Raw genomic sequence first — 14343 nt, 5'->3', positions numbered from 1 at the left:
GATAGAACAATGTAAGTAAGGCAAGGGGGAGGATGTAATATTTCCATGCAATAAAAGTTAGTTGGTTAGTTCGATAATATATTTAAAAAATCGAGAGTCATAAATTTGACATTTTTCTCGGATTGATAAGGACCGTAGCCACCCTTCACGAAAAGTACAATGTGAACGGGACTTATGAGCCATATTAATTACTAGTATTAATGTGTATAGTTTGAATGGTCCAAAAATATTAGATCATTGGGGAAAAAAAACTATTATATTTTAGATATTATCCTAAAAAGATAGAACTAAAAGTCATTTAAAAGAAAAGACAAGTGATGTTTTAGTTAGTTTTGGAGATTTTCAAAAAAGAGAAATAAAGAAAAGTGACTGGCAAAATCGCGCGCGCTGCTATCGTAGTCTACAGGCAGTAGAAAGCACTTCGAACAAAGAAAAGAGGAAGGAGTGAACTAAGAGCTTTCTAACCAAATGTCTTGGGGTTTTACCCCCTTTTGGAACCAATGCAACCATTAGATTTATGATCTGAGCATAAGATCATTGAGTCTTCTAAGAGCCCCTCCACTCTTGTTCTCAGACTTATCCCCTCCTAATTCATTATAAATATGAGGCATGGGGAGGCACAAGGGAGCATAAGGAGACCCCGAAAGGCTGCAAGAGAGAGGGAGAGAGAGAGTATACCCCTCCAAGAGATTGTGAAAGAGAGCTTGAGAGAGAGAGAGAGAGAGAGAGAGAGAGAGAGAGAGAGAGAGAGAGAGAGAGAGAGAGAGAGAGAAGAGTTACCCCGAGAGGCTGCACAATTTCCCTCTATCTCGATCCTTGATTTAACCATCTTCTCTTACGCTCTCCCATCTCGAATCTATTCCACCTTCTTAATCTCTTGAGTCTACTTGCAGACGATGGCCTCCAAGCGAAGAATGTCACGTGCAGATGACAATCCTACAACTAGCAATAGATCTACTACCAATTTCCTTTAACAAAACATCTCTCTCTCTCTACCACTACCACTACCACTACAATAAACAAGAAAAGAAGAAGAAGAAAAAAAAAAAAAAAAACAACAACAACAACAACAACAACTACTACTACTACTACTACTACTACTACTACTACTACTACGAACAAGAAAAGAAGAAAAAACTACTACTACTACCACTACTACAACAACAACAAACAAGAAAACTAAGCAACAATAAACAAGAAAAAAAAAACTATTACTACAACAACAACAATAACAACAACAACAACAAACAAGAAAACCACTACTAGTACTACAACCATGACTATGACAACGACGACTACGACTATGACTACGACTACGACAAACCACTACCACTACCACTACCACTACCACTACCACTATAATAAATAAGAAAAGAAGAAGTAACAACAACAACAACTACTACTACTATAATAACAATAAACAAGAAAAGAAGAAAAAACTACTACTACTACTACTATAAAAAAGGAAAAAAACCTACTACTACTACAACAACAACAAATAAGAAAACTATTATTATTACTACTAGTACTAGTACTACAATCACGACTACGATGACTACGACCACTACAACAACTCTCTCTCTCTCTACCACTACCACTACCACTACAATAAATAAGAATAGAAGAAAAATCAACAACAACAACAACAACTATTACTACAACAACAACAATAACAACAAACAAGAAAAGAAGAAAAAACTACTACTACTACCACTACTACAACAACAACAAACAAGAAAACTAAACAACAATAAACAAAAAAAGAAAAAAAACTACAACAATAATAATAAAAAACAAGAAAATCACCACCACCACCACTACTACTACTACAACCATGACTACGACGACTATGACTACCACAATAACAAACCACTACCACTACAATAAACAAGAAAATAAGAAAAAACAATAACAACAACAACAACAAAAACTACTACTACAATAACAATAAACAAGAAAAGAAGAAAAACTACAACAACAACAACAACAACAACAACAACAAACAAGAAAAATAAATAACAATAAACAAGAAAAAAAAAAAAAAAACAACAACAACAAACAAGGAAACTACTGTTACTACTACTACTACTACTACTACTACTACTACTACTACTACTACTACTACTACTACTACTACTACTACTACTACTACTACGATGACGACTACCACAACAACAACAAACAAGAAAATAAGAAATTCAACTACCACTACCACTACCACTACCACAACAACAACAATTTTTTTTAAAAAGAATAAATAAAACAACAACAACAATAACAACAACCTCTCCCTCCTTCTCTCTCTCTCTCCCTCTCCCTCTCCCTCTCTTTCTCTCTTTTCCTATTATGTTTAATGTTTTTTCCCTCTCTCTCTCGTTCCTTCTTTCCTTTTCTCTCTTTCTCTCCCTCTCTCATTTCCTCTCCCTTCCTCTTCCTCTCCCTCTCTTTCTCTCTTTCCCTATTATGTTTAATGTTTTCTCCCTCTCTCTCTCTCTCTCTCATTCCTTCTGTTATTTTCTCTCTTCCTCTCCCTCTCTCATTTCCTCTCCCTCTCTCAATACACATGATTTTTAACAAAAACAAGTAAAAGAAAAAGAGAAAACACAAAAACAAAGCAAGAAGGAACAATGCACTCACCGTAAAGGCTTGAGGATGGATTCGACAACTCCTCTTTGTGACGGCAGCTCCTCTTCGCCCTCCGTACACTTCCTCCTCTTCTTTGCGAACGGCGGCTGTGGCGATGATAAGCTTTCCTTCTCCCTCTTTCTTTCTTTCTCTCTCTCTCCCTCTCAAATGCAAGATGGAGTTCACTCTCTCTTTCGTATACTCGCGCAAAATAACGTGCTTGGGTTTCAGTTTGCATTTTTTTTCGTTTGAGCATCGTCACTATTTGTGTCGCTATTTGTGATGCAAATAACAATGCCGCTATTTTGCATCGGAAAGTGCCGTCGCTATGCCTCCATATCCTTGTAGTGTTGATATATGTTTAGGTTGAAGAATAAACTTTGAGAATTTTAATATCTCCCATTGATCTTTAGTAAAATATAGTTTAAAACTCTATTTTTAGCTTTGTCTAAAGAAAAATCAATGAAAATTTTAGGATCAAATAGTGAGCATAATGGGAACTAATTTACCATTTTTTATCCTTTCAAAAATATGAGACAAAAAATTTGAACCTCTTCATGTAAGCATTTGTAAATATAATGCACATATTAAGCTTCTCATTATAAAAACATGAGACAATACAAAGTGATTTGTAACTTAACTATATTTTTTGCATATTAATATGGAATACACCTCAATATTGTTACCTCTTGTCAACTCATAAGATTCCTTTTGAGATCTAAAAAGGAAGGTTGTGCTCTTAGCCTTGTATACCAATCTCATACCAATAAACTTAATAAGAGTTTAGGAACATTAATCTATTAGGATCTTTAATGAAATTACTTGATTGGGTGTATTATGAATACCATTTTGACATCAAAGAAGTTTGATGCCACAACTTACTTCAAATTACCTTAAAAATATTTTAGTGTATACTTTGATATAATTTTGTTATTGTTTTCCACTTTGACATCATGAAAAATACTCTAAAACTATACTTAGAATCTTGTCATGCCATGTGCTTAAAATTGGTGTACTTCAACTTAACTGTCAAGCTCTCCTAAAATAGGGTACATTTTGACTTTTTAAAATAAGAGTGAATATACAATATAGACAAGTTTGTTTAATATTTTTATTAAAATACATCTGCTTCAAAACTTGTCAACAAATACCTTTAGAATAGGACATTATGACATCTTGGCTCAAATTCAAGATCAAGACTATATGGATAATCACATCTTATGAATGATTTAAACTTGATAAAATATTTAATTAGTTTCATACATTTAGTAATCATAGGATTGCAAACTTTTTTCATGGCCTTGGTGAGTGTTCCAAGATTGAAGGATTACTTTTTGTAAGACTTATACACATTATGGTCTTCTTTATGCCAAGTTAGGAGAATTGTAATTTATGACTTCTTGCTTATGGCATACTATCTTGTGGCCTTTTTTTGAAGCACTTTGTGATTGAAGATTCTTCTCCAAGTCCTACTCGAACTAACACCTTAGCAATCGTACTCTTCTTATAGAACCTATATATATATATTATCTAAATAGGCTCAACACCATGTATGCCATTCCTAAGTCAAGAAAAAAACGATAGAATATATTTTATTATAATTGTAATATGGTTTTGTTTCTCATAGGATTTTGGAGAAATTGTAAAAATCTTGTAGGCACTTAGTAGAAGTGACTTTACATAGTGCTCTTGGCCACATGAGTAACCATCATTTTATTGAGGAACTTGCAATATACCAAGTTAGATTGATTCTAGTACCAAACATGTGTAAAGGTTTGCTATGCATTGTGATTACCACATACTTCTATATCAAGGTAAGATACTTCATCATTTATATCCAAGGCATTCAACATTCTTCTCACACAATTGCATTGCAAAGTAATATAATGGTCCTTTTTTTGGTATTTATATTTGTGAAATCAATAATATATGTAATAAGCTAGTTAAAAACTTTATACCTTCTAATTTAAATACATTAGTTAGTTAGTGAGTTGAGTAAATAAGATCTTTTCTCATGTTGATCCACTAAAACAAGACTCCAATGCTTGCTAGATCATATACATCAAGTTTTGGAGTTCACATTCTTTTTCATCATATAGATCTACTCAAACAATAGGACAATTGCGATACCGGTCGTAAGTAATGTATTTTCAAATTGATAGATGCTTGTTTTAATGCTCACAAGAGATACATTAGGCTCTGTACCTTGTGGTGCTAGAATAGGTCATTGAAAAGGATAAATCGCATCTCAAATATTCAAAGATGAAGTTTGTGAAGTGCTTGTATCAAAGGGAGTTAAGTTGCACCTAGTTGCTATGTGATGAATCCATACATAGCATAAGCAACATATGGGACACTAAAGTATTGAACATCGATGAGTTTTTGATTAATCTTTACCGAGGATAATATTGTTTAAAGTTCGCAAATGCATATACATGGTACATACATGGGAGAGATTATGTAAACTTTACATCGATGACATGCGACTCCTTGCCTTAGGAGAAATGAAGATAAAGCCAAGAAACAAATGTTGCATAGTAGGAAAATGCTAAAAGATAATTGTCACTTAGAGAAGAGGCATAAATCCTCTTGCTAGATTGATTAATTTGCATTGGAATGATAGGACTTACGTCATGTATAGTATTGGAACCTTTAGCATATGCCTTAGGCTAAATGAGGGAATATTAAGTAAATTCTACTTGGCCCCAAGGGGGAGAGTGAATATGCGATGGAATTATTGTCGCGTCTATTATTGTATTGTTTGGGAAAAATACAATTAGTTTTGTTGGTTGATTGAACAACACCCTAAATGTTTTTCTTTCAATCAAGGGATTGTTGCATTGTGATTTGGATAAATAGTCCAAGGCTTGTGTTGATGGCAAATGCATGGCAGGGGTCTCTAATGACGAGTTGCCATGGGAATAAAGGAATGCTTTTCTAGAATATGATATTAGGGCTGATTGCTTTGATTGTGCTTGAATTTTAATTGGATTAATTAAGGAAGAATGGAAATTTCGGTGCCATGAGATTTGGACCGGGTACTTCTGTTGGACAGAAGGGATACATAATTCTCCTGTTTAGGCAGGAGACAAAGATTAACTTAAAGATAAGTTAAGGAACTTGTTTGATAAAAGGACTGCTTGTTTTGTTTTTGTGTATGTGTTGTAAATTATGTGAAAGAACTCTATGCCCTAAAAGGATTAATTAATGAAGTTGATTTCATATGTCACACATAAATGTGGTAGGACCTAATTAGACAACTAAAGCTATCGAGGAAAGTGCGATGGACATGACTTAGGTCTGTCCTATGGAATGGTGGTCCCGGTTAGTTGGAAACTTTTCTCAAAAGACGTAATAACGAAACTATGAAGACCTAGAGTCAGTAGAGTTAGAATCCCGATTTATGCTGTTTTAGGAGAGCGGAATGGGACTATGCCTTATGGGCAGAGAGGTTGAGCTTCGCATCCCTCTCGTCTCCCATCCTCCATGAACCAAGTGCAGCATAAATCTGCTTCGACTCTGTTGTTCCTATGCAAAGTGGTTTATTTGGAGCTCAACGCTAGATACTTCCTAGAGACTTGGATGATAGGAAAGAAACCCTGACTTCAGGTCGATCCTAAGTGGGAACGGTCGGATACTTCCGCTTCGGGGCAGACTCGGGAAGACCTAGATCACAAACCCTATGACATTCCTTGCGTGTGCCAGGTGGTGCTTTCTAGACTCCCCTCCCGATGAACTGCTAAGACATGTCCCACAAGTGGACAAGCGGACACGTTACAGTTGGTATCGGAGCGAAACTTCATGATGATACATGATTGATTAATGTTCAGTTCATACACATATCCTAAACAGAAATAACTTGAGTGGTATGGCTTGATTGTCAGGCACCTTCTGCACCCACGAATGCTGACATGTAAGGGAAGAAATTTCTTCTCAAGCAAATTAAGGCACCCGAGTTTGATGGAGAAGGGTTAGACGTCACAGCAGAAGCAGAGATATGGATTGAGATGATGAATGACTATTTCTCTGCTTCGAGAACTGCCTCCATGAATCAAGCAATAATTGGAAAACTGAAGTTAGTTGGCCAGGCTTGGTTATGGTGGAAGCAATGGTGCAAAGATCAAGGTATTTCTGAAGCCGTTGTTACGTAGACTCAGTTGAAAGATACTGTACGTGGACGATACCTTTCGCCAATCTACCAAACCTTGAAGATGAATGAATTCTTCAAGCTCAAGCAGCTGGAATTAACCCTGGAAGCTTACTACTCAAAGTTTCTAATCCTACTAAAATATGCACCCCTATGGATATTGCACAGCAAGTATCCAAGTTTTTCCATGGCCTGAACCACCCTCTTAAAGCAATGCGTCCAACAGACTTGCAAGATGCATTACTCCGAGCAAATCCAATCGTCCAAGAACTTAAATCGGGCAATTGTAGCAAAGATGACTATGGAGATCAAGATAAGAGATGCCATACATGTGAAGAGATAGGGCATATCCGTAGGAGTTGTCCCTACCGTCAATGCTTCTATTGTAATGAGCTAGGACACATCCAAGCAGACTGCCCTGATCTAAGTCCAGAAGACATTGAGCCTCCAAGAAAACAAAGCTACACAGGTGCAGTCTATGGATATATAGACGAATCAGATGAAGACAAAGATCTAGAGCCCACTAAACCTTACTAGGAGGACTAAAATTCCTATAAGCTTAATCGACATGTAACACAATTGAGAATAAATCCTACTCTTGTACCTATGGTTAATTCGAATAATATGAGTGCACTACTTGAAACATTAAGAGTAGCACAGTGGATGCATGGTGGGTCTTAACCCACAGGTCATAAGCCCCACTAGTGCTTGTCTTTCCAAGTTTCTCTCGAGATGAGGACATCTCAATTTCTCTAAGGGGGGAGGATGTAATATTTTCATGCAATAAAAGTTAGTTGGTTAGTTCAAAAGTTAGTTAGTCAATTAATAAGTTAGTAAGATTACTAACTAAAGACTAACTAAGGTAAAACCTAACTAGCATTAATAGATAATAATTTTCATTCAATTAGAAATATATTTAAAAAAATTGAAAGTCATAAATCTGATATTTTTCTCGGATTGATAAGGACCGTAGCCACCCTTCATGAAAAGTACAATGTGAACGGGACTTATGAGCCATATTAATCACTAGTATTAATGTGTATAGTTTGAATGGTCCAAAAATATTAGATTCTTAGGGAAAAAAAAACTATTATGTTTTAGATATTATCCTAAAAAGATAGAACTAAAAGTCATTTAAAAGAAAAGATAAGTGATGTTTTAGTTAGTTTTGGAGATTTTATAAAAAGAGAAATAAAGAAAAGTGACTGCAAAATTGCACGCACCGCGATCGTAGTCTACAGGCAGTAGACAACACTTCAAACAGAGAAAAGAAGAAGGAGTGAACTTTTCTCAAAAGACATAATAACAAGATTGCGAAGACCTAGAGTCAATAGAGTTAGAATCCCGATTTATGTTGTTTTAGGGAAGCGGAATGGGACTATGCCTTATGGGCAGAGAGGTTGAGCTTCGCATCCTTCTCGTTTCCCATTCTCCATGAACCAAGTGCAACATAAATCCACTTCGACTTTGTTGTTCCTAAGCAAAGTGGTTCATTTGGAGCTCGATGCTAGCTACTTCCTAGAGACTTTGCTGATAGGAAAGAAACCCTGACTTCAGGTCGGTCCTAAGTGGGAATGGTCGGATACTTCCGCTTCGGGGCAGACTTGCGAAGACCTAGATCGCAAACCCTGTGGCATTCCTTGCGAGTGCCAGGTAGCGCTTTTTAGACTCCCCTCCCAATGGGCTGCTAAGACGTGTCCCACAAGTGGACAAGCGGACACGTTACAGTTGGTATCGGAGCGAAACTTCATGATGATACATGATTGATTAATGTTCGGTTCATAGACATATCCTAAACAGAAATAACTTGAGTGGTATGGCTTGATTGTCAGGCACCTTTTGCACCCACGAATGCTGACATGTAAGGGAAGAAATTTCTTCTCAAGCAAATTAAGGCACCCGAGTTTGATGGAGAAGGGTTAGACGTCGCAACAGAAGCAGAGATATGGATTGAGATGATGAATGACTATTTCTATGCTTCGAGAACTGCCTCCATGAATCAAGCAATGATTGGAAAACTGAAGTTAGTTGGCCAGGCTTGGTTATGGTGGAAGCAATGGTGCAAAGATCAAGGTATTTCTGAAGCCGTTGTTACGTAGACTCAGTTGAAAGATACTGTACGCGGACGATACCTTTCGCCAATCTACCAAACCTTGAAGATGAATGAATTCTTCAAGCTCAAGCAGCTGGAATTAACCCTGGAAGCTTACTACTCAAAGTTTCTAATCCTACTAAAATATGCACCACCTATGGATATTGCACAGCAAGTATCCAAGTTTTTCCATGGCCTGAACCACCCTCTTAAAGCAATGCGTCCAACGGACTTGCAAGATGCATTACTCCGAGCAAATCCAATCATCCAAGAACTTAAATCGGGCAATTGTAGCAAAGATGACTATGGAGATCAAGATAAGAGATGCCATACATGTGAAGAGATAGGGCATATCCGTAGGAGTTGTCCCTACCGTCAATGCTTCTATTGTAATGAGCTAGGACACATCCAAGCAGACTGCCCTGATCTAAGTCCAGAAGACATTGAGCCTCCAAGAAAACAAAGCTACACAGGTGCAGTCTATGGATATATAGACGAATCAGATGAAGACAAAGATCTAGAGCCCACTAAACCTTACTAGGAGGACTAAAATTCCTATAAGCTTAATCGACATGTAACACAATTGAGAATAAATCCTACTCTTGTACCTATGGTTAATTCGAATAATATGAGTGCACTACTTGAAACATTAAGAGTAGCACAGTGGATGCATGGTGGGTCTTAATCCACAGGTCATAAGCCCCACTAGTGCTTGTCTTCCCAAGTTTCTCTCGAGATGAGGACATCTCAATTTCTCTAAGGGGGGAGGATGTAATATTTTCATGCAATAAAAGTTAGTTGGTTAGTTCGAAAGTTAGTTAGTCAATTAATAAGTTAGTAAGATTACTAACTAAAGACTAACTAAGGTAAAACCTAACTAGCATTAATAGATAATAATTTTCATTCAATTAGAAATATATTTAAAAAAATTGAAAGTCATAAATCTGATATTTTTCTCGGATTGATAAGGACCGTAGCCACCCTTCATGAAAAGTACAATGTGAACGGGACTTATGAGCCATATTAATCACTAGTATTAATGTGTATAGTTTGAATGGTCCAAAAATATTAGATTCTTAGGGAAAAAAAAACTATTATATTTTAGATATTATCCTAAAAAGATAGAACTAAAAGTCATTTAAAAGAAAAGATAAGTGATGTTTTAGTTAGTTTTGGAGATTTTATAAAAAGAGAAATAAAGAAAAGTGACTGCAAAATTGCACTCACCGCGATCATAGTCTACAGGCAGTAGACAACACTTCAAACAGAGAAAAGAAGAAGGAGTGAACTAAGAGGTTTCTAACCAAGTGTCTTGGTGCTTTACCCCATTTTTGGAGCCAATGCAACCATCAGATTTATGATCTGAGTATCAGATCATTGAGTCTTCTAAGAGCCCCTCCACTATTGTTCTCAGACTTATCCCCTCTCTAATTCATTATAAATATGAGGCATGGGGAGGCACAAGGGAGCATAAGGAGACCCCGAAAGGCTGCAAGAGAGAGGGAGAGAGAGAGTATACCCCTCCAAGAGATTGTGAGAGAGAGAGAGAGAGAGAGAGAGAGAGAGAGAGAGAGAGAGAGAGAGAGAGAGAGAGAGAGAGAGAGAGAGAGAGAGAGAGAGAGAGAGAGAGAGAGAGAGAGAGAGAGAAGAGTTACCCCGAGAGGCTACACAATTTCCCTCTATCTCGATCCTCAATTTAACCATCTTCTCTTACGCTCTCCCATCTCGGATCTATTCCACCTTCTTAATCTCTTGAGTCTACTTGCGGACGATGGCCTCCAAGCGAAGAATGTCGCGTGCAGATGACAATCCTACAACCAGCAATAGAGCTTCGGGCGAAGGCATCACTGTCAATCCAATTGCGGTACCGGTCGTAAGTAATGTATTTTCAAATTGATAGATGCTTGTTTTAATGCTCACAAGAGATACATTAGGCTCCGTACCTTGTGGTGCTATAATAGGTCATTGAAAAGGATAAATCGCATCTTAAATATTCAAAGATGAAGTTTTGTGAAGTGCTTGTATCAAAGGGAGTTAAATTGCACCTAGTTGCTATGTGATGAATCCATGCATAGCATAAGCAACATATGGGACACTAAAGTATTGAACATCGATGAGTCTTTGATTAATCTTTACCGAGGATAATATTGTTTAAAGTTCGCAAATGCATATACACGGTACATACATGGGAGAGATTATGTAAACTTTACATCGATGACATGCGACTCCTTGCCTTAGGAGAAATGAAGATAAAGCCAAGAAACAAATGTTGCATAGTAGGAAAATGCTAAAAGATAATTGTCACTTAGAGAAGAGGCATAAATCCTCTTGCTAGATTGATTAATTTGCATTGGAATGATAGGACTTACGTCATGTATAGTATTGGAACCTTTAGCATATACCTTAGGCTAAATGAGGGAATATTAAGTAAATTCTACTTGGCCCCAAGGGGGAGAGTGAATATGCGATGGAATTATTGTCGCGTTTATTATTGTATTGTTTGGGAAAAATACAATTAGTTTTGTTGGTTGATTGAACAACACCCTAAATGTTTTTCTTTCAATCAAGGGATTGTTGCATTGTGATTTGGATAAATAGTCCAAGGCTTGTGTTGATGGCAAATGCATGGCAGGGGTCTCTAATGACGAGTTGCCATGGGAATAAAGGAATGTTTTTCTAGAATATGATATTAGGGCTGATTGCTTTGATTGTGCTTGAATTTTAATTGGATTAATTAAGGAAGAATGGAAATTTCGGTGCCATGAGATTTGGACCGGGTACTTCTGTTGGACAGAAGGGATACATAATTCTCCTGTTTAGGCAGGAGACAAAGATTAACTTAAAGATAAGTTAAGGAACTTGTTTGATAAAAGGACTGCTTGTTTTGTTTTTGTGTATGTGTTGTAAATTATGTGAACGAACTCTATGCCCTAAAAGGATTAATTAATGAAGCCGATTTCACATGTCACACATAAATGTGGTAGGACCTAATTAGACAACTAAAGCTATCGAGGAAAGTGTGGTGGATGCGACTTGGGTCCGTCCTACGGAAGGGTGGTCCCGGTTAGTTGGGAACTTTTCTCAAAAGACATAATAACAAAATTGTGAAGACCTAGAGTCAATAGAGTTAGAATCCCGATTTATGTTGTTTTAGGGAAGCGGAATGGGACTATGCCTTATGGGCAGAGAGGTTGAGCTTCGCATCCTTCTCGTTTCCCATTCTCCATGAACCAAGTGCAACATAAATCCACTTCGACTTTGTTGTTCCTACGCAAAGTGGTTCATCTGGAGCTCGACGCTAGCTACTTCCTAGAGACTTGGCTGATAGGAAAGAAACCCTGACTTCAGGTCGGTCCTAAGTGGGAATGGTCGGATACTTCCGCTTCGGGGCAGACTCGCAAAGACCTAGATCGCAAACCCTGTGGCATTCCTTGCGAGTGCCAGGTAGCGCTTTTTAGACTCCCCTCCCAATGGGCTGCTAAGACGTGTCCCACAAGTGGACAAGCGGACACGTTACATGAAAAATGGATCCGTAACTTTGGGAAAAGGATTAGCTATGAGGGTTGGGTGTAGGGGTCTGCGGTCTAACACCGAAGGCTATCGAGGGTTTGCCCAAGCTGCCCTAGCAAGGAGGGAAGGCCTACGCGTGCCCACCGAGCGACAACCATAGAACGTTACTCCTTGCGGGGTGGCCCGCCCTAGAGGCGGTGAACAACCATCTCAGAACTGGTACAAACAAGGGGAATTTGAATGTTTAATTGAGCTCCAAATAAAGGCTTTTGGCCCAAAAGAGTCAAATGCACTTCCTCTAAGCAAGCCAAAATCTTTTCACAAATTTGCTGTATGACTGGGAACAAATGCTCTACAACGGCCCATTCAACTCTTCATTCTTCTTAACCTATGTACAACTCTTTATTGGTACATCCTCTAAGAATGGCATACTTAATTGTGGTTTGTAATCCTTATAATGATGGAACAATAACAATCCTTAGAAGAATGAGTTTCGATACTTTCAGAACGGAATATCTTCCCCTCTGTAGTGATGTTGACGCAATGTGAGTTCTGCCCAGTGCTTTGAATGTCAAAGTGAAGAAATTCAACCAAGCGCGAGTAAACAGGGGGAGTAACTATGACTCTCTTAAGGTAGCCAAATGCCTCATCATCTAACTAGTGATGTGCATAAATGGATTAAGGAGATTCCCATTATCCCTATCTATTATCTACGAGACCACACCCAAGGGAATGAGCTTGGAAAAATCAGCGAGGAAAGAAGACATTGTTGAGCTCCACAGACTTTGTGAAATGACTCGAGAGGTGTATAATAAGTGGGAGCCTTTGGCACAAGTGAAATACCACTACTTTTAATGTTATTCTACTTACTCTGTGAGGCGGAGGCGGGGCTCTACCCCTGCTTTTGGTCTTAAGGTGCACTTATGTGCTGATCCAAGCAAAAGACATTGTTAGGTGGGGAGTTTGGCTGGGGTGGCACATCTGTTAAAAGATAACACAGGTGTACTAAGATGAGCTGAACAAAAACAAAAATCTAATGTGGAGAAAAACGGTAAAAGCTCATTTGATTTTGATTTTCAATACGAATAAAAACCGTGAAAGCATGGCCTATCGATCCTTTAATTTTTTTAGAATCTGAAGCTAGAGGTATCAGAAAAGTTACCATAGGGAAAACTGGCTTGTGGCACCCAAGTGTTCATAGTGACATTGCTTTTTGATCCTTCGATGTTGGCTCTTCCTATCATTGCGAAAGACAATTTGCCAAGTGTTGGATTGTTCACCCACCAATAGGGAACGTGAGCTAGGTTTAGATAGGTTAGTTTTATCCTACTAATGAGCTATGTTGCAATAGTAATTTAACTTAGTACGAGAGGAATCGTTGATTCACATAATTGGTCATTGTGCTTGGTTGAAAAGTCAATGGCATGAAGCTACAATGTGTAGGATTATGAATGAACACCACTAAGTCAAAATCCATGCTAGATGCAATGCTCTCTACCTCCCCGACTTATAGTACGGGCACTCGTGTATCCCCTAGAGCATGTGTCAAGAGTCTCCCCCCTGAGGTGTGGAAGTGGCCGCACCTCGGGGGCTCTGAATGGAAATTCCAAAAGATTGGGAAGATGAATCCTTTGCAGATGACTTAAATATGTGGCTAGGTATTGTAAGTGGTAGAGTAGTCTTGCTGCTATGATCCACTAAGATTCAGCTCTCGTAGCTGCACCGATTTGTCCCCTCTTCTGATTAGTCGTGGGGTTCGACTCGTTCCTTGTGAAAAAAGACACAAGTTCCCCCCCCTTTGGGCAGTGAATCTTTGTGCATGCATTGAATGGGAAGCCTTTGGATTTCTTTCCCTCTTACGAGACCAGTCGTGGGGTTCGCGCTTACCCCTCTTATACATCTCACTGGAAAATAATTACAAGGCCTCGACTCTCTCTCTCTCTCCCCCCCGGCGGCCCATGGCCCCCAC

The 14343-nt window shown here is 38.2% G+C and overlaps 1 pseudogene; it reads left to right on the top strand.

Annotated features, from left to right (window-relative positions):
• Positions 1-12361: 12361 nt before the first annotated feature.
• Positions 12362-14103, top strand: LOC148014193 (25S ribosomal RNA; annotated as a pseudogene).
• The last annotated feature ends 240 nt before the right edge of the window (positions 14104-14343 follow it).

The sequence above is a fragment of the Lygodium microphyllum genome, chromosome 25 (assembly GCF_053477565.2).
Source record: "Lygodium microphyllum isolate KBCC chromosome 25, Lygodium_microphyllum_v1.1.10, whole genome shotgun sequence".
Lineage (NCBI taxonomy): Eukaryota > Viridiplantae > Streptophyta > Polypodiopsida > Schizaeales > Lygodiaceae > Lygodium > Lygodium microphyllum.
The sequence above is the reverse complement of the archived record's forward strand: the minus strand, read 5'-3'. Positions and strand labels throughout refer to the sequence as shown.